Genomic DNA, 22,571 nt, shown 5'->3' with positions numbered 1-22,571 from the left:
CCCATGCAGATTTTTCCTTGATCTGATTTGAATCCACATCCCAAGGCCACCACATCGCTTACTGCTGTCCTATCCTGCCTTAATTATACAATGGCGATAAACCTGGCACTGAGCCTAGGCGATGCATGTCCGACCAATCAAAATAGCTCAAAATCTATAGTAATCCACTTTTGGCACCATTATGGTTCCCATCGTAGTTCTTAAATTAGCCCCATTTGACTTAATGACCTCAAACAGTTTCTAATGACCTAGGCTCAGTATCCTTCTGTATCTTATGAATATTATGCCTTGGTGACCATCAGCCTGGATGTGAATATTTTCTTTCTGGCATGTTGCAATGGGCAACTGCTAGCCTTCGGGTACTTTCACACTTGCGGCAAAGGATTCCAGCAGGCAGTTCCATTGCCGGAACTGCCTGACGGATCCGTCAAAACGTATGCAAACTGATGGCATTTGACAGACGGATCAGGATCCTGATCCGTCTCACAAATGCATTGAAATGCTGGATCCGTCTCTCCGGTGTCATCCGGAAAAACGTATCCGGCATTTATTTTTTTCCAATTTTTTTTGCAGTATGAGCATGCGCAGACCGCAAAAACGGATCAGTTTTGCCGGAACACTCGGGGCCGGATCCGGCATTAATGTATTTCAATGGGGAAAAAATGCCGGATCCAGCAAGTGTTCCGGAATTTTGGAGGGAGATAAAACCGCAGCATGTACAGTATTTAGGAAAAAACCTAAGAGAAACCACATCACATTTTGGTTGAGGGCCCCAGAGCATACCCTACCTGTGACTCTTAAAGAAATCTGCAAAGAAGAGACTTCTTTAGGTGAAAAGCCAAATAAATTGGGCCTTTTCTCTAAATACCTAATGTTTCTGACCAGCGACATATCACATAGCGCATACTTTAGGTGTAGTCCAGTTCCAGCCATCTTTCTACATCCGTGAATTATGAACGTGAAATACCTATGCGCTGACACTATAAACCAAAGTGTTCTCACATTAATCGGATACTGACATCAGGCACGTGTTCTGGCAGACGTTTCATCCTGAAATATCATGACGTGATATCTAAAACAATATTCGTAAGCTGAGATACTTCTACAGCTGTGATTCAGCTTTCAGGACCTTCAGGTCAGTACGGATCATGCAAATTCGACATCATATACTCCATTTATAGAGATTTCAAAAGATTTGAGCTATAATATTCTTACAGCATCTCTTCAATGTCTTCTTAAATGCTGAGACACAGGGAAGGCATCTTAAATATCCACCCTTTGAAACCAGATTGTTTTTTTGTTTTTTTTTTCTCCCCACTACCACAAATTATGCAGTCGAGTTTCCCGCATTTGGGGAAATCGCAGGGGTCAGCACACCCGGAGTGCAATGGATGAGCCTCACCCTGGGAGAACCACCTTAGTGATCATGGTATCTCCCCTGCCAGGTAAGTATGAAACCAGATTGTTTTTAAGTGAATTATTTTGTGCTGATTAATTTCTTGAAGAGAATCTGTCAGTTGTTTTGACCATGCAAAACTGCTGACAGCATTGGGTAAGGGTCAGCGAGACCAGTAGAACATATATTTTACCAAGCTTTTATTATCAGGGGTAGTGTGAATATGGACTTTTATTCTGCCATGTTCTGTCCCTGCAAGTGCCCCGGAGGCGGAGCTTCACCGTGAAGTGCCCCCTTCACTAAGCTTCTTCACGGGCCCCTCCCCACTGTTCTGAGTGCCAGCTGTAATGGTCTCCTGGTTGGATGCTACAGCACTCAAAGAAGATGATGTGGAGCAGCTCAATGCAGAGGACACTTCACTGTGAAGCCATGCCTCCATTGAACTTAAAGGGACACTGACAGGCCCAATAACCATAATTAGCTGTACATATCCATGCACAGGTCTTCTAATGTGCATTTAAAACATATAAGTATCCCCCCTGTCCACATTCTGAATACTGCAAACTCGTGTTTTATAACCTGAAGTAATCCCTGTTCTTTCTGCCCAAGGGGCGGGGTTTCAGCTTCTCTGGGCACAAGAGAAGCTGAAACCCCGCCCCTTGGGCAGAAAGAACAGGGATTAGTTCAGGTTATAAAACACGAGTTTGCAGTATTCATAATGTGGACAGGGGGGATACTTATATGTTTTAAATGCACATTAGAAGACCTGTGCATGGATATATACAGCTAATTATGGTTATTGGGCCTGTCAGTGTCCCTTTAAGGAGAGAAATCTGGCAGAATAAAAGTTCCTATTCACACTACTCCTGATAATAAAAAATTCACAGAATGAATTTTTGCCCTGCTCTCCCCAGCCGCTATCTAGTGCAGAGGACACTTCACTGTGAAGCTATGCCTCCATTGAACTTAAGGAGAGAAATCTGGCAGAATAAAAGTTCCTATTCACACTACTCCTGATAATAAAAGATTCACAGAATGAATTTTTGCCTTGCTCTCTCCAGCCGCTATCTAGTGCTGTCAGCAGTTTAGCATGATCAAAACAACTGCTGACAGACTCCCTTTAATATATGTTTAGAACGGTATGACATTTGTCTTTTTGATACATTGCTTCTCTGAATAGCCAGTAGTTAAATGGTCCATTCGGGTTGCCTGCAGCCACCACTAGATGGAGGTTACAGGCTTTCTGCATACTATTGATGTACTGAACTTACACAAAATCAAGTAATCTAAGCTCCCCCTAGTGGTGGCTGTTGGTAAACACAATTTAATCATTTTTCGCTGCAGCAAAGTCAGGGCGGGTTTATGTTTGACAATCTTCAGACATACAGCACCATGTACTTCTGGTCTGGGTCCGATGGAAAGGATAGAGTTATTTTTCTCCTCCACTACATGATTTGGGGGAAAAACATACTAGAAGCTTAGTGGTTCAGTGGTGATAATCATTTCTGTCCAATGACAAAATAATTGTATTATAGGGACTGGCCATAAAAATGTTTTTGGGAAAATGTGAAAAAGACTAATTTGGTTATAGCTCATGGTGAGTAGTAACCTTGGGTCACAACGAGTATAGACAATTACCTGAACAATTTTAAATTTACAAGCAAAGTGACAAAGGACAGCAAATTGTTAATAGGCTTAGTTTGCATGTCCAGCCCTGGCATCATATTACTCATTTATAGAACATAGCACCTCCAGGTACCTTATATTTCACTATTTTTTTGCATTACTTTCTAAAAAAAATTAAAAAAGAGGAAGCGAGGCAAAACGTGCATTGGGGTTGGTGTCCCTCCCTTACTCCTGGTTTGTACTGGTTTTTGCTATGCTATTTTGTACTATTGTCTATGTGTCACTATTTTTTATGCTGGTGATTATATGAGTACCTGGGAGTATTTCTTAGTGAGACTCCCAGTACAAGTTAACAACCTTAGCACTTATATTATAATAGTGAGATAACCACTGTTTCAATGGCATAATATACCATGAGCAATTTGCACTTTTTTTTACACTGGTCTTGTACAATGATGATGCATAAATTTTGCACAGATTTCTCACATGTTGTAAAATTGATAACGGGAGTTTAGGGGGGTTCTTTCTTGTCGCAGTATTTGTCCTGCATTGCTGCCATTATATGTATTTTGTCTAACATTATGTATTTATATTATTTAAACAATAAAAAATTAATTTATATTCTATGTGTGTGTTCAGATTTTTGGTGAGCTAGCCCTTCCATCAGCACATAATATATGGCACACAGATCTACCATACTGAATAGAAAAGTCTGTGCTACGTCCAGCAGGGGGCGGCGGTGTGCACAGACCGGGCCTGACCATGGCTCCGGCATACTGCAGAACAGATCTTCCTAGTGAAGCAGAACATTAATAATTGACTTCCTTGCTGTAAGAGAAGTTCCTCTGGCGCAGACAGCTAACTTCAGGAAATTCCCTATTCTTTATATATTTTTTTGTCTTTTTCCAAAATAATAAGAATCCTAAAGCCAAATAATATTCAGAACTGAGTAAATGTGTACAAGTTGCTGACGTAATGTAAAAGCAAAGACATCGGCGTGTGCAATCATAAACTAGCAATCTGTCAGATTACGGAAATTAAAGCCTACAGATGTAGCAGAGCTGAATGTGAGATGTAGCTATTTGGAACATCGTGATCAGAAAACTCAGTGGATCGACCTGAAGATCATAACTTTCAAATATTTATGGCTATATTGAGAAACTACTGTAATATTGTTGTTATGAGACTGGGCACCTTAAAGGGGAGCATCTACAAGATGTTCATGAAGAGTAAATGGAGTTTTCTGGGATGTCTAATTAGTGGGGACCCTCTGTGACCCTGTCAAATACTATATCAGTGATAGTACCTCAAGTACCTTTACCTCCAGTCAGCATCACTTAGTTTTTGGATGCTTTATGGTCAGCTATTGACAATAACAGGCCAGCGGTGAGGGTCTGATATCCCATCAAAGTCAGATAGGTGCCGTTCTCAAAGGTGGGACCTGCACCTATCTCCAGAATGGGCACCCGAAAATGAAGGACAGCTTTTTGCACATGCGTGGCCTGCTCTCCATTCACTTCTATGGGAGTTCCAAAACTAGCCGATCGTTCATGCTTGGCTATTTTTGGATGTTCATAGAGACTAATGGAGAGCATACTGCACAAGCGTAGCCACCGCTCCCTTCCCACCTACAGGACTGCTGAAGAAAGCCAAGCCGAGAGAAACATAAGGAAATACTGTGGTGGCCACCCAGTATCACAGCCAGCAAACTCAGAAACTGCTATCAGTCTTCCTTGTGGGTAGGAAGCTAATGCCACCCCTTGGTTCTTCACCAGAGCCTGCCGCAAGGCTAGATGGACCTAGGTTACATCTGAGGAGTAAGGTTGCAAAAAACTAGTGGGAGCTGACTAAAGGCCGACTCGGACCTACCAGCATGACTGGGGTGTAAAGACTAGTAGACACGCAGTGTCAGAACCAGGAGAGATGGATACAGCCGAAACAGCGGACAAGGGGGTTAATCCAGACAATAGCCACAGTCAGAATTCCAGGAGAATCAGTGGAGGCCAATTCAAAGACGAGAGGTTAATCCAGAAAAGACTCAATGAAGTTAATGGGAGCAGTGCTGCAGCGGTGAGCTCTGTCCACCCCAAAGTAGACAGTGCTCTGTAGCACCCCTGCTGACGTCCAAAGCTACACCCAAATAGCTGATTGGGGGGTGCTGGGTGTCATACTTCCACTTAGCAGATAGTGATGGCCTATCCTTAGAATAGGCCAAAACTTAGTATAAGCTGGACAACCCCTCTAAGGCTAGGACTACACAGCAACTTTGGTTGCATGACTTGTAGTCGCATAAAGGTGACAATGGAGTCACATTGGAGTCAAGCAACTATTTTAGCCTGCAATTCGGCTGTGAAGTGAAGTAATGGTGGAATTCTTCTCTAAGTCTCACAGACAAAGGGAGTCCTACAACTTCTCAAAGGATCAGCATTTAAAAGTGCGTCCATCTGATGGTGAGGCAAGTCCTTAACCAGCACATCTAGTACTAATCAGCAGTCCCGGCCATAAGGGTTTCCATGCAGAACATATTCCGGTGAGTCATGCATAGACAGATATCTTGTAGCACCTGCAGGCACCACAGATGCATCCATGTGTCACACCAGCTGGCTGTTAGGCACCCTCCAGAACTGAGCGGTGTGACGCCAGCAATGCAGCCACCTACATCTGGCAAAGGCAGCAGGGTCAATACAAGTCACGAATAAAATGCCACAAGCAGTCACATACTAAACACAATTTCTTAGAAGAACTTCCAAGACAATAAAATAGGAAGTGATATATTACTCGTCTTCCTTAAATGCATGTGCGGAGCAAAGGTTCTCACACTCAGAGGTGTACTCACACGAGTCGCATCAGGGCACCCATATCTAGGGAGGAACTGTGCTATGTCTTCACAAGGGGCCGTAGGGGTGTCCATCCATCACTCAAAGGTTATACCCTACCCCTGTATAACAGACCATGCCTTCATACAGATATACTGTATATATGAAGACATGTTTCTTCATATTGCCATATTATGGAGGTCTCTCCTCTAGGAGCAAGATATAATGTTGTACAGAGACACAAGCTACACATGGAGGGCCTAAGGCTCCATTGGATGCACTCATAGGGACTCCGTGTGCCACTAAACTGGCTCTGCGCCGATGGGTCTACCATGTCATGACTCTTAAAGGGGTATTCCTAGCTCAAACATCCAGCCCCTATCTCTGAAACAGTGTCCTCTGACATCATCCTGCCTGAATACAGCAACCAGAGGTGGTCCGGAGTACGAAAACGCCAAGCGAGCTGTGCTATTCTTTTTCCATTTTCCAATGACAAACACCATGTTGGCATGCCCTTTACAATTTGCAGCTAGTGCAAGATATGGTCCTAGATGCCATGCTTGGTGAGGAACACAGAGTTAGTCCTTAGCAGCATGGGCGTGCATAGGCGTAGATACACCGTTTGGTAGTTTAGCTGGGGATAGATGAGACCAAAAATCTTCACAAAAACTAAAGGCTTTCACACCAGCGTTTTTCTTTTCCGGCATAGAGTTCTGTCACAGGGGCTCAATACCGGAAAGGAACTGATCAGGTATATCCCTATGCATTCTGAATGGAGAGCAATCTGTTCCGGATGCATCAGGATGTCTTCAGTTCAGTCTTTTTGACTGATCAGGCAAAAGGCATGCTACGGTTTTATCTCCAGCCAAAAAACTGAACACTTGCCTGAATGCCGGCATTTTTTCCATAGAAATGTATTAATACCGGAATGCCGGATCCGTCCTTCTGGTCTGCGGTTGTGCAGACCGAAAAAAATAAATGTCGGATCCATTTTTCTGGATGACACCGGAAAGACAGATCCGGCATTTCAATGCATTTGTCATACGGATCAGGATCCTGATCAGTCTTACAAATGCCATGAGTTGGCATACGTTTCGATGGATCCGACAGATCACTCTGCCGCAAGTGTGAAAGTGCTCTTACACAGCGCAATGTGGCAGATGATTCCATCAATCGCCTGCTATTACGGTACATGCAGAGATCTCCTCCGCAGCATGGGGAGGAGTGATGGCTACACCATAGCTCGCCCCCATGCTGTACAGTGGTTTGCAGGTGGAAGATTGTTATTAGACACCACGATCTGCCGCCTGCACACGATAATTTTTCAACACGTCAAAAGATTTGGATAGCTTGATGATCGAGCGTTTGCTTGTTCATTGGGCAATCACCGGCAGTATTACACTGCAAGATGATCACTAACGAGCATTCATGCATACGCTCGTTAGCAATTATCTGCCGCAAATCGGGGAAATGTAAGGCTAGGTCTACACGACGACATTTGTCGCTCGACAATAAGTCGCGCGACAGATAGGGCACAACTACACTGCACCAATGTCGCGTGACAATTTTTATAATGGCAGTCTATCACTGCAACATGCGACATGCTGCGACTGCGACGCGACATTCGCAGAAAAATCCATCTCGAATGGATTTTCTGCGACTGTCGCGTCGCAGTCGCAGCATGTCGCATGTTGCAGTGCAACACCATAGACTGCCATTATAAAAATTGTTGCGCGACATTGGTGCAAGAAAATGTCCCGCGACAAAGATCGTCGTATAGACCAAGCCTAATAGAGGCTTCATTAAGTGGCTCACGTGAACAGGCAAGTTATTAGAGGACAGTTAGCATGATATAGAATTGTCCGTTTTTGCCACTTGCAAAATATATGAAGAATACAGCTTGATAAAAAAAAATAAAAAAATGAATAGTTCAATTAAATCTGCCAATATTTTCTCACCATGAATATACGGTAATTCAAATTCAGCTTTAAGAAACAAAATCATTAGGCACTTCTGAAACTCCATTGTATTTCTGTGTTCTCTCTATAAAAGCTTTGCGCACTTGAAAGTGATTAATAAAATTTACACAGCCGGCACAATGTTACAACATCAAAGCCGGTCTCTGACTACAAGACGTATGTGGATCAGTTAGTGAAATTCTAATTACAGCAGTTGAAAGCACAGACTGCCTCCCTTTGTAATCACCTATGCTTTGATTATTCAGATTAGTTAGCATACAAAACCCCCGGCATAAACAGAGCTTATTATTTCACGTGTCACAGATGATAAAATATTCATAGATTTGGTCTAACATGAGCATTGCCACATGGGCGACACATTATCATCTTATGGTGAGACGTACAGGACAGAGCAGAGCAAAGCAGAGCTTCCACCTGGAAAAATAATGACGTTGACAAGCAAATGAGGTTAAGGTCTCATGCACAAAATAAGTGTGCATCTGCAATTTTTTGTGGACCCACTGACTGCAATGGGTCTGTGATCCGTGTTTTGTGGCCAACTATGTCAGCGCCATACGAAACTGCTGACAGCACTAGGTAGAGGCTGGGGACACCAGGACAAACATACCGTACCTTTTTCCATCAGGAGCAGTGTGAATATGAATTTTTATTCTGCCAGATTCTGCTCTCCCAAATGCCCATGGTGGAGCTTCACTGTGAAGTGTTCTCTGCAAGGAGCGGCTTCACAGTCCCTCTCCTCTGTTCTAAGTGACAGCTGCAGCATCCAATCAGGAGACCACTACAGCTGTCACTCAGAGCAGACGGAAGGGGCTGTGAAGCCTCTCCATGCAGACAGGACTTCACAATGAAGCTCCACCTCCTGGACACTTGAGAGAGCAGAATCTGGCATATTCACACTATTCCTGATGGAAAAAACTCTACAAAAGGTATATTTTATGGCTCTTCCTAGCCTCTACCTAGTGCTGTCAGCAGTTTAGCATGGTCAAAGCTGCTGACAGACTCTCTTTAATATATTTTTAGAACGGTATGACCTTTGTCTTTTTGATACATTGCTTCTCTGAATAGCCCAATAGTTAAATGGTACATTCTGGTTGCCTGCAGTTTAGAGGCTTTCTGCATACTATTGATGTACTGAACTCACACAAAATCAAGTAATCTCCTAAGCTCCCTCTAGTGGTGGCTGTTGGTAACCACAATTTCTTCATTTTACACTGCATCAAAGTCAGGAAGGGTTTAAGCATGACAATCTTCAGACATACAGCACCATGTACTTCTGGTCTGGGTCCAATGGAAAGGGTAGAGTTATTAAAATTAGGGTTATTCACTTTAGAAAAAAGACGACTGAGGGTAGATCTAATTAATATGTATAAATATATCAGGGGTCAGTACAGAGATCTATCCCATCATCTATTCATTCCCAGGACGGTGACTGTGACGAGGGGACATCCTCTGCGTCTGGAGGAAAGAAGGTTTGTACACAAACATAGAAGAGGATTCTTTACGGTAAGAGCAGTGAGACTATGGAGCTCTCTGCCTGAGGAGGTGGTGATGGTGAGTACAATAAAGAAATTCAAGAGGGGCCTGGATGTATTTCTGGAGCGTAATAATATTACAGGCTATAGCTACTAGAGAGGGGTCGTTGATCCAGGTAGTTATTCTGATTGCCTGATTGGAGTCGGGAAGGAATTTTTTATTCCCCTAAAGTGGGGAAAATTGGCTTCTACCTCACAGGGTTTTTTTGTCTTCCTCTGGATCAACTTGCAGGATAACAGGCCGAACTGAATGGACAAATGTCTTTTTTCGGCCTTATGTACTATGTTACTATGTTATTCTTCACCTCCACTAATTGGTTTTGGGGGAAAACATACTAACATACTAGAAGCTTAGTGGTTCAGTGGTGATAATCATTTCTGTCCAATGACAAAATAATTTTAATTATAGGGACTGGCCATAATTTTTGGGGGGATTTTAGCATGGTCAAAGCTGCTGACAGACTTTTTACATCAGGTGCAGTGTGAATATGAAGTTTTATTCTACCAGATACTGCTCTCTCAAAAGCCCAGGATGCAGCTTCACTGAAGTGTTGTTTGCATGGAACTACTTCACAGTCCCTCTCTTCTGCAGCATCCAACCAGTAGACCACTACAGCTGTCACTCAGAGCAGACGGAAGGGGCTGTGAAGCCACTCCATGCAGCCACCTCCTGGACACTTGAGAGAGCAGAATAAAAATTCATATTCACACTAGTCCTGATGGAGAAAACTCTACAAAAAGTATGTCCCAGTCCCTACCTAGTACTAGTACCTAGTACTGTCAGCAGTTTAGCATGGTCAAAACTGCTGACTAACTCCCTTTAAAGGGTTTCTACCACTTTGTTTGCCCCTATTTAGCTTTCAGACACTAGCGATCCGCTAGTGTCTGCTGTACCAAACAATCCTAATCTAACAGTTTTTTGTCCAGCCGTTTTGCTAAAAAAAGAACTTTTATGGATATGCTAATGAGCCTCTAGGTGCTATGCGGGCGTCTTTTCAGCACCTAGAGGCTCCGTCTACCTTCACATAATGCCGCCCAGCGCGTCCCTCCAGCACGCCCATCTCTGATGGAATCCGATCCTCCCTCTGTTCCAGCCGTACGAAATCTCGCGTCTGTAATCGGCGCAGGCGCAGTGAATGTCTGACCGCTGCCTGCTCAGACATCTCCACGGAGATGTCTGAGCAGGCAGCAGTCAGACATTCACTCCGCCTGCGCCGATTACAGTCGCGCGCGGCGCAGGCGCGAGATTTCGTACGGCTGGAACAGAGGGAGGATCGGATTCCATCAGAGATGGGTGTGCTGGAGGGACGCGCTGGGCAGATTAGCATATCCATAAAAGTTTTTTTTTAGCAAAACGGCTGGACAAGAAAACTGTTAGATTAGGATTGTTTGGTACAGCAGACACTAGCGGATCGCTAGTGTCTGAAAGCTAAATAGGGGCAAACGAAGTGGTAGAAACCCTTTAAGAAGATCTGTCTGGATACTTGGTAACTAACACACGGCTGTTGAATCCTTTTCGAGACATTTTATTTCAGCAGTACCCGCTGAAGTGATATGAAGCCAGGTGGTGTCATTAATCTTATATAATAAACTAAAACCCACTCACACTTTCATATGATCAAAACTCTGTCAGACAACAGTCATTGATCTTTGCTCTGAAATCACAGGAGCTGCCAGATGTTCCATTAGGTAACTGGGTTTACGCCAAATGAGCTCTGTGTAGCCACAAAGGGCCAAGACATTGTTCAAATGATTTTAAGACATTTTAAAAAAGATTTATGAAAACAGACAACTTGAAGGCTACTTTCACACTAGCGTTTTGGCTTTCCGTTTCTGAGATCCGTCATGGGCTCTCAAAAGTGGTCCAAAACGGATCAGTTTTGCCCTAATGCACTCTGATCATGCATTAGCTTGCCTCCGTTCCGTCTCCATTCCGCTCTGGAGGCGGACACCAAAACACTGCCTGCAGCGTTTTGCTGTCCGCCTGACGGAGCAGAGCCAAACGGATCCGCCATCCAATATAATGATTGTCAATGGGTGACGGATCCATTTGTAGTGGCTCTGTTTGAAGCGAATCAGTTTAAAAACGTTTTGCTCACTGAGCATGCTTAATATTTGTCCCCTCCCCCAGCAGCCATATTAGGATTGGCCATCTTGGAAGACCAACTTGGCAAACAAACTGGTAAGTATAGAAATGTTTAATGTCTATCTATCTATCTACCTATCTTTCTTTATCTCTTTCTATCTAACTATCTATCTATTATCTATCTATCACTAGAGGGGGGCTGATGGCATGGGGGAGCTGATGGCACTGGGGGGCTTATGGCATGGGGGGGAGCTGATGGCACTGAGGGGGGGCTGATGGCATGGGGAGCTGATGGCACTGGGGGGCTTATGGCATGGGGGGAGCTGATGGCACTGAGGGGGGGCTGATGGCATGGGGAGCTGATGCACTAGGGGGCTTATGGCATGGGGGGAGCTGATGGCATCGAGGGGGGGCTGATGGCACTGAGGGGGGCTGATGGCATGCGGGGAGCTGATGGCGCTGAGGTCTAATGGCATTGGGGGTGATGGCACAGAGGACAGATGGAACATGGGTCTGAAGACATTTTATAAAGGAAAACGTTCTTTTTTATTAGTTCTTTCTTATTAGAGTACTTGATTAATCGTTGGAATAATCTATAGATTACTTGATTACTAAAATAAACAATAGCTGCAGCCCTAATATATATACAAATATAGATAGCTATACTATACAATTTTTTGCCCTGCCCCAGAATCAGACCTCTGCTAAAGCCCAACAAGACCTCAGATCAGACCCTAATGTGAATGACCCCCATTTAGACCTCATTTTAGAGCCCCATGCCTCATATCTGCCACCGTGCTTCTCATCAGCCGCCATATGCCTCTCCTCAGCCGCCGTGCCTCTCATCTGCCACAGTGCCCCACATCTGCCCCGTGCCTCACATACACACTCACTTTTTTTTCTACTTGAAAACATTAGCATCTTTAAAAACCCATAAATTTTTTTGAAAAAAAAGACGATAGGAAGGATTTTCTGTGGTGGGCAAGCACAAGCTCATCTACTCCAAAGTAACTTCTTGAAATAAATAATTTATAAATGTGATATCTCTGTTAATGGTGCTCATATAGCCAAATGACGGAACAGCACCTCCAGAGACAATCGCAGGCGCAAGCTACCAGGAAACAATGTAGCAACCAAATAAAGTAGCAGCACACTACTAAATGCACGAAGAATGTGTGAACAGGGTCAAATACATGACGCCAATACTTACTATTAAGCAGTGAAGAAGCTCTTAGCGCATATTATTGATCAAAAATATGTCGGGCCCATCTACCAGACTACATTGTTGCCTGGTAGCTTGCACGTGCGATTGTCTCTGGAGGTGCTGTTCCGTTATTTGGCTATATGTATATTATAGAGGACCAGGCATCTACTTGGGAAATTAGCACTCCCCGCCCATCCCCCAGCCCTTGGTGCTTTTAATCAGAGTAACAATGGAGCTGGACCCTCCATGTTAGAGTAGGTCCCATCTGATAAGAAGCTACCTTGTAGATGGGCCTGACATATTTTTGATCAATAATATGCGCTAAGAGCTTCTTCACTGCTTTGCAGTAAGTATTGGCGTCATGTATTTGACCCTGTTCACACATTTACCTGTTCACCCATTCTTAGTGCATTTAGTGGTGTTAATGGTGCTCTAAACATGTTCATATACCGTTTAATCTGCATTTGGTCTTGTATTATGTCTCGTACAGATGTCTTCACCATCTGGATCTGAGAAGCTAAGCCAGAAGTGGGCAAACTTTTTGACTCTTGGGCCACAATGGGTTCATATATTGGACCCGGGGGCCGGACCAAGAGTAGATGGATGGGGGGCTTGTGTGAATTAATATAAATTTTATTTTAATTTCGTGACATTAAAGGTTTAGTTTAATTCAAGGTAAAAAAGCATAAAAAGAATTATTGTACAAAACTTGTATGCAATGTATTTCTTTCATAACATAGTATGTATAACTTACCTTCAATTTTAGTGGGAACAGTGTTGTTGGTCTCCCTTTTTTGCTAAGGCATCAAAGTCTGGAGTTAGCTTTGTTGTTGCAATTCACAGAATAGATATGTGCCAGTATATAGGGCCCCCATAGTGCTTCCCTTCTTCTCCATAGTGCCCCCCATAATATTGTGCCAGTATATAGGGCCCCCATAGTGCTTCCCCCTCTTCTCCATAGTGCCCCCCATATTTTGGCAGTATATAGGGCCCCCATAGTGCTTCCCCTCTTCTCCATAGTGGCCTCCATAGTGCTTCATCTCTTCTCCATAGTACCAATCCATATTGTGCCAGTATATAGGGCCCCCACCCCCCTTCTTGCCACAGTATAATATAAATAATAAAAACAATAAACACATATACTTACCTTATGCTGCTGTCAGTGATGCGATGCAGGCCTCTTCCAGCCTGTGTCCCGCTGTGTACAGTTCAGGCGGCGCGCACCAGCCTCTGATAGGCTACAGGCCTAGTGCTACAGGCCGGGTAAGGGAGACGCCTCTTCCCTGCTCCTCTGCACCATTCATTATTTATTTATATATATATATATATATATATATATATATACACTCACCTAAAGAATTATTAGGAACACCATACTAATGCGGTGTTGGACCCCCTTTTGCCTTCAGAACTGCCTTAATTCTACGTGGCATTGATTGAACAAGGTGCTGATAGCATTCTTTAGAAATGTTGGCCCATATTGATAGCATCTTGCAGTTGCTGGAGATTTGAGGGATGCACATCCAGGGCACGAAGCTCCCGTTCCACCACATCCCAAAGATGCTCTATTGGGTTGAGATCTGGTGACTGTGGGGGCCATTTTAGTACAGTGAACTCATTGTCATGTTCAAGAAACCAATTTGAAATGATTCGAGCTTTGTGATATGGTGCATTATCCTGCTGGAAGTAGCCATCAGAGGATGGGTACATGGTGGTCATGAAGGGATGGACATGGTCAGAAACAATGCTCAGGTAGCGCATGGCATTTAAACGATGGCCAATTGGCACTAAGGGGCCTAAAGTGTGCCCAGAAAACATCCCCCACACCATTACACCACCACCACCAGCCTGCACAGTGGTAACAAGGCATGATGGATACATGTTCTCATTCTGTTTACGCCAAATTCGGACTCTACCTTTTGAATGTCTCAACAGAAATCGAGACTCATCAGACCAGGCAACATTTTTCCAGTCTTCAACAGTCCAATTTTGGTGAGCTCGTGCAAATTGTAGCCTCTTTTTCCTATTTGTAGTGGAGATGAGTGGTACCCGGTGGGGTCTTCTGCTGTTGTAACCCACCTTTCTTTCCCATTCTGACATTCAGTTTGGAGTTCAGGAGATTGTCTTGACCAGGACTAGTGATGAGCGGGAGGTGCCATATTCGATTTCGCGATATTTCGCGAATATTCAAATGAATATTCGTGTTATATTCGTCGAAATCGAATATTCGTAATTATTCCAATTATCGCGAATAATATACGATTTTTTTTTTCCGCGTATTGCGATTATTTATCTTGATAGTATAAGGCAACGTTCCTATGCTAATTGACTATGGCTAGGCTAATATGTGTATTTTACGAAATTTCGTGATTTGATCTAACTTCGTCTCTTAGAATATTACGAAATTTCTAAAAGACGAAGTTAGAGCAATATTACGAAATTTCGTAAAATACACATAGATTGTATTTAAGCTAATATACTGCTATAGTAATATTTTTTAATAGTGTACATATTTTACAAAACTTAAGTTCAGAAGAGGCAAAAAAAAAATTAGAGGCAAAAAAAGGGATTATAGCAGTATATTAGCTAAATTACAATCTATATGTGTATTTTACGAAATTTCGTAATATTGCTCTAACTTCGTCTTTTAGAATATTCGTAATATTCTAAAAGACGAAGTTAGAGCAATATTAAGAACATTTGCAAAAGTCGAAATTGCGATGCGAGTAATATAACACGAAATAATCGCATGAAGATTTCAACTTAGCACAGCTATATTCCATATTAGGCTAGAATATGGAATATAGCAGTGCTAAATTGAAATCTTCATGCGATTATTTCGTGTTATATTACTCGCATCGCAATTTGCGAAATTTCGTAAAATACACATATAGATTAGATTGTAATTTAGCTAATATGGAATATAGCAGTAAGTTGAAAGCGCCACTGACTGGAGCAGCCAGGAAGCCAGGAATCCAAAGGACAGGTAAGAACAACTTTAGAGAAGTGGGAAAGAAAAAAATATAATAATAAAAAAAAAAAAAACGAATATTCGAATTCGCGAATATATAGAACGATATTCTAAATATTCGCGAAATCTCGAAATTGCGATATTCGAGAAAAAAATTCGCAATTCGAATATTCGCGCTCAACACTAACCAGGACCACAACCCTACATGCATTGAAGCAACTGCCATGTGATTGGTTGACTAGATAATCGCATTAATGAAAAATAGAACAGGTGTTCCTAATAATTCTTTAGGTGAGTGCATACACACACACACACACACACACACATACATCTATACATTGTTATATTTTTCTGGAATAAAAAAAAATTGTTTACTTGACTGTGTGTGTTTTAATTGTCCAGTACAGGGGATAAGCAACCTTGGGCACTTCAGTTGCTGTGAAAGTATAATTGCCATCGGCTCACTACTCTGCATTTATTGGGAGTTTTAGTTTCAATACGGCAGTAGTACCAAAGGTGGCTGAACCCTGAAAATGTCATGTTGCATGATCAATAACAGGCTATCTTTTAGCTCCTTATTGATCATATTCCCTATTATTGGCACATGAACAAGCAAATGCTTGTTCATCAGTCAATCTTGTGCCTTTTCACATGAGCCCTTGTGGGAGTCACGGTCCATGTGAATCAGCATCATGCCGAATTTATTAGCTAATGTCACGAACCAACGGTTGTGAACCCACTGTGCCATGTGTCCTACCTCCTCTAAGCGCGTTGTCTAAGTGAATCCCATAATTCTTCACAGTACCCCTGATGGTGGGGATAAACTTTCCTGAGGGGAACACCAGGTCGCTACCTCTTGAGGAGGATAGGCACAAGAGGCAGCTGGTCCAGGCGGATCAGGAGGTACCGGAGAAAGGTACCAGAAGTACAGGCGATGTCAGCAGGCGAGGTCGTTACCAGGAGTAACAGTGCAGGACCGAAGGATAAGGCAGAAGCGTAGTCATACAGGCAAAAGGGCAGGCGGCATAGGTACAGGTCAGGCAAGGCAAACAGGCAGGGATCAGACGGGTAGCAGAATCCACAGGAACACAAGTGGTTATCAGGAACCTTAGCAGGATAAAAGGACCTTGACACTGAGGAATCTAGGGAAGGGGGCTGAGCCACTTATATTTGAGCACGAGGGCTAGGATTGGTCAGTGAGGTTACATGACCTAACTCATAAAGCCCAGGAAGTGACGCGCGCCCTTAAGGAAGTGCTGCAAGAAACAAGCAGCAAGCATGCTGTAGCCAGAGCTGAGAGGAAACTGTGGAGCGGATCCGAGAACCACAGTACCTACACAGACAGAACCCAGGACTGCAGCAGTGAATGGGAAGCACTGGCCACAGATCACTGCTGAACATGGCGCCCAGGAACGCGGCGGTAATGTCACGGTCACTCCCAGGCTAGGTGTTAGAAGGTCGGAGAGGCTGTCTGCACGTGATGTCATCTAACAGCCTCTTTTAATTTCACTTTGTTGTTGATGGTAATGACCACACCTCTAGTCACGTGCAAGATAGTGGTCATTACTATTTAAGTCTGGCTACTCTCTTCACTCTTTGCGGTGTATAGCTTCATTTGCAAGTGAAAGAGTGTCATGCCATGCTCAGGTTATGTGCGGAGGTCTGCCAGGTTAGCAGCACGTGTGTCGTTTTTTGGGGGTTTTTTTGGGTTTGGAGTTGAGCTGTGTCCGCCCCCCCTTCAGATGCACTGGGTGGGGTCGTTTGTGTTAGTTTAAATTACGCCCCTTCCCAGTGTCCTGTGCGGGTTATAGCTTCTATCTTGCTCTGTGGAAAGGTGGATTTGCTGTTTCTGCTCTGCTACAAGATACGTTGGTTTTGGTTTCCTTTTTGTGTTTTGTCTAGGCTGTTAGAGAGACACCTGCCTCCTCAAGGACCTGAGAAAGCAGGCTGCCTTTTTTCCCCTTTCCACCATCTCAGGGACTTTAGGATATCTTCAGCCTTAGGCACGGGGGGACGTTGATTTCCACCTTTAGGGTCTGAACGTGGGCACAGAAGTCCAGGGAGAGCTGGTAGGCAATTGTCAGGAGGTGACCTTTATCCCCAGCTTCTGGCCTAGACGATTGTTTTGAGGTATTTGTGTGTTTATTGTATCTTGTATCCTTCCCACCATGACAAAGAGCTGGTGTGTGTTGTCTCCTCTGGTGTGGCTGCTCTTTCTTCTACTTCAGGAGTTAACTGTCTCATTCCTTTGTATTTGTTTTGTGTTGTTTCCCCTGCCTTCTGGTATCTGCTCTGAGTCAAGAACCCTGTTCCTTCTGCTTAAAGGGAACCTGTCACCAGTTTTATGGTGTCCTAACTTAGGGCAACATAAATAAGTGACTGATTCTCTTTAAAATGCTAGGTCACTTTCTTTAATTGACCCAGTCAATCCGCCAACATCTTGTATTGAAAAGCTCCAGCTGATATTGATGAGTCATGAATATTTATGAGCTCCTGACTCTCCCCGCCCACCTGCTGCTGAATGACAGTCATTTTCCATATAAATCTGCAGCAGTTGGGCAGGGGAGTGGCTATAGCTCTGAATTAAATATACGCTGGACTCAATGACATCACGCTGGACTCAAATTAGTTCATTAGCATGCAGCATCTTTGTGTGTATATTATGAGGTAACCATCTGTCACACCAGTAAGTGAATACATCTAAGGCACTTTTTAGTAGTTAATGATTGTATATAATTAGTTAGATTATAATCAAATATCCACATGACAGGTTCCCTTTAAGGAACGGGTCGTCTTTGGGTCCCATCACTATCTCAGGGCATTACAGAGTAAGTCGGGCTTTAGGTTCCAGTGAATGAACGGTCTACCACTGAGGTCCGTTCATTCGGTTAGCAGTCAGGGCTAGGGTAAGGATTCATTAGGTGGTGACCTTTTCCTCTCCCTAGCTTCTAGGCCAGATACCTCCCCCCCTCTTGTGTTTGGTGTGGTGTTCCCTCGTCGTGACAGGTAAGCATGGGAACAGCGGCGCACAGCAGCCACTGTTACAGCTACAGAGCGATGAATTTCAATTTCGCTCCATAGTTAGTGATTTCCAGATGACACTCTCACATACAGTTGGGTCCATATATATTTGGACACTGACGCAAATTTAGTTTCTATTACCTGGAATATTCTTAAATGGCCAAGAACCCAATAGAGCATTTCACTTGTTAAAGACTAAACTTCAGACAGAAAGGCCTACAAACAAACAGCAACTGAAAACTGCTGCCGTAAAGACCTGGCAGAGCATTAAAAAAGAGGAAACACAGCGTCTGGTGATGTCAATGAGTTTAAGACTTCAGGCAGTCATTGCCAACAAAAGGTTTTCAACCAAGTATTAGAAATTAAAATTTTATTTACAATGATTTAATTTGTCCAATTACTTTTGAGCTCCTGAAATGAAGGGATTGAGTTAAAAAAATGCTTTAGTTCCTCACATTTTTATGCAATCATTTTGTTCAACCCACTGAATTAAAGCTGAAAGTCTGAACCTCAACTGCATCTGAATTGTTTTGTTCAAAATCCATTGTGGTAATGTACAGAACAGAAAATTTGAAAAAGATTGTCTCTGTCCAAATATATATGGACCTAACCGTAAGTAGCGTGACTGAGCTGAACCTGGACATACCCCAAATTTCACCCGGGCAGCCGCCTTGATTTTAGCAACAGAATATTTCAAGCTCCAATGCTATCTCTTGCCCTGAGCAGGATCGGGCAGAACAATTCCTTTTTTTCTTTACAATAACACACTGCTAGGTGGAGGCTTCTGCCAAGTGTGATGGGTGACGTCACCTTTTCTGATGGCCCTGCTTTAGTGCTGCCATAGCCAGAAAAGTGAATGATGATGTCACATACATCAGTGTGGGACTGGCAGGAATGGCATTGATGTGGCACTGGAGGCATGGGGCATCTGTCAGCAGTTTTAACCATGTTAAACTGACAGCACTAGGTAGCGTCTGGGGACAGCAGTACACGTATCATTTGTGCATAGGCGTGCGCACGGGGTGTGCCGGGTGTGCCTGGGCACACCCTAATCACACCCCTGTGCTCCGCCTCCTGCACTCCTGCCTGCCGCTTGAGCCCCGGCTGCCAGCCCAGCACAGCTTCATAGACATACATCTGCTCAGACTGCTCGACTCAATACTGTATAGGACTGCTCACTGCTCCTGTGCTCCGTCTCCCGGCAGCCGGCCGCGTAACGTCACTCACTCAGACGTCACGTGCCTGCTCCGCCTGCTTCATTAATAAAGTGGGAGGAGCAGGCGCGTGCGGCGTGACGTGGTGACGTCACGTTACGCTGCCGCCGGCCGGATAGTTTGAATGTTTGAAGGGCCTGCCTGCCCGCCCAGTGCCCATTCCCAGGCAGCCCAAACTGTGAATCCTAGCTGGAGTCCTGTCCCAGTAAGTTAGTATTAGATTAGATAGTAGTACACACTGTTATGGGGCATCTGTGGATGACACACTGTTATTAACAGATCCCCCTCATAACAGTATCGTCCACAGATCCACCCCCATAACAGTGTCATCCACAGATTCCCCCCCTCCCCCCGCATCTGTGTCAGATTCCACACAGATGCCCCCATAACAGTGCCATCCACAGATATCCCCTTAATAGACTGTTAAGGGGATATCTGTGGATGCCACTGTTATGGGGGCATCTGTGGAATATGACACTGTTATGGGGGATCTGTGGATGACACTATGGGGGGGATCTGTGGATGATACTGTTATGGGGCATTTGTGTGGAATATGTCACCTTTTATGGGGGATCTGTGGATGACACTGCTATGGGGGGGATCTGTGGATGATACTGTTATGGGGGGATCTGTGGATGACGCACTGTTAATAACAGTGCGTCATCCACAGAGGCCTCATAACAGTGTCATCCACAGATGCGCTTAACAGTGTGTAATCCACAGATGCCCCATAACAGTGTCATCCACAGATGCCCATAACAGTGCGTCATCCACAGATGCCCCCATAATAGTGTCATCCACACATGCCCATAATAGTGCGTCATCCACAGATGCCCCCATAATAGTGTCATCCACACATGCCCATAATAGTGCGTCATCCACAGATGCCCCCATAACAGTGTCATCCACACATGCCCCCAAAACAGTGTGTCATCCACAGGTCCCCCATAACAGTGTGTCATCCACAGGTCCTCCATAACAGTACGTCATCCACAGATCCCCCATAACAGTGCGCCTGCGCACTGAGGAGAGACAGAAAGGAGGGCAAAGAATCTGTGGAAGACAGCAGACGACTGAATAGCTTCTTTTGTAAGTAAATTGTTTTATTATAAATGTAAGGTTTTAGTCTTTTATTATATTCTGGCTTTTGCTTAAAGGGAGTTTTTTTTTTTTTGTTATGTATGATGATTTTTGATAATAAGTAAATGTAGTGGTGCTATAATGTGGACCCCAGGCCACTCTGATGTCCTGCAGGCTGGGCTGGCGCTGTGGCAGCATACGGTTGGTCAGGCAGCAGAAAGGCTCTGGGGCTGTCATTGTGCTCTGGAACTTTTCCCTTCAGAGCCACAGCTATCTCTCTCTCGTACAGTGCGGACTCTGCAAGAGGCTTTCCGTTGCTCTCCGTCCTCATAAAAGTCCATGGGAATCAAAACGGATCCATCTGGTTCCCGTTATGCAAGACGGAAAACAAAGTCCTGTTGACAGGACCCAGACGGATCAGTTATGCTTTCTCATAAACTTCTATTAGGACAGAGCAAAACGGAATGCCTCTTAAAGGTTTCTGTTTTGCATTCCATCTGGCCATTCCGTTTGAAATGGAACCTATAACGGAATGGCATAACGCAGATGTGAACCCACCCTTAGAAACAGATTGTTTCTGAATACTCAAGCGTACCGAAGAAGAAAGGAAAATTCTTGAAATCGTGTCTTTTAAGAATTAGGTTAGTACAAAAAAAAATGACACACTGTTATGGAGGATCTGTGGATATAATATATATATATATATATATATATATATATATACACACACATACGCACGCACGCACGCGTATATATGAATACAGAGCGCAGTTCATAGTGAAGTTCTGCCTCCAGTGTACTTGCTGAAGCAGAATCTGGCAGAATAAAACTTCATATTCACATTACTCCTGATAATAAATGATCCACAAAAGGTATATTTATCCTGCTCTTTTTTTATTTTACGAATTGACTAATAGAGGATTTTAAATGGAGCTGTCTGCTTCCATCTACACTCAAAGTTCTAGTACCAATGTCAGAGGCTGCAGGGAACAGCTAATCGGTGGGAGTGCAAACTGTAGGACCCTTGGGCCTCTTTCACATGGGCGTTGCGGGAAAATGTGCGGGTGCGTTGCGGGAACACCCGCGATTTTTCCACGCGAGTGCAAAACATTGTAATGCGTTTTGCACTCGCGTGAGAAAAATCGCGCATGTTTGGCACCCAAACCTGAACTTCTTCACAGAAGTTCGGGTCTGGGATCGGTGTTCTGTAGATTGCATTATTTTCCCTTATAACATGGTTATAAGGGAAAATAATAGCATTCTGAATACAGAATGCATAGTAAAATAGCGCTGGAGGGGTTAATTTAAAAAAATATATAATTTAACTCACCTTAGTCCACTTGATCGCGTAGCCCGGCATCTCTTCTGTCTCCTTTGCTGAACAGGACCTGTGGTGAGCATTCATTGCAGGAACAGGACCTGTGGTGATGTCCCTTTGGTCATCACATGATCCATCACCATGGTAAAAGATCATGTGATGGAACATGTAATGACTGGAGTGACGTCACCACAGGTCCTGTTCAGCAAAGGAGACAGACGAGATGCCAGGCAGCGCGACTTTTAACCCCTCCAGCGCTATTTTACTATGCATTCTATATTCAGAATGCTATTATTTTCCCTTATAACCATGTTATAAGGGAAAATAA

At 43.8% G+C, this 22,571-nt stretch overlaps 1 protein-coding gene and 1 non-coding gene across 3 annotated transcripts in view; both read right to left on the bottom strand.

The window, feature by feature from the left end:
• PRKCE (protein kinase C epsilon) overlaps positions 1-22,571 on the bottom strand; it is a 413,449-nt gene that overhangs the window by 244,923 nt on the left and 145,955 nt on the right. The gene's annotated exons all lie outside the window — the stretch shown is intronic.
• On the bottom strand, positions 1,279-1,453 carry LOC122937171. The gene has a single exon (XR_006389586.1). It is a non-coding gene; the product is annotated as a U1 spliceosomal RNA (small nuclear RNA).

Source organism: Bufo gargarizans, chromosome 4 (assembly GCF_014858855.1).
Source record: "Bufo gargarizans isolate SCDJY-AF-19 chromosome 4, ASM1485885v1, whole genome shotgun sequence".
In the NCBI taxonomy this organism is placed as follows: Eukaryota; Metazoa; Chordata; class Amphibia; order Anura; family Bufonidae; genus Bufo; species Bufo gargarizans.
This window is presented reverse-complemented; position numbering and strand designations above follow the sequence as displayed.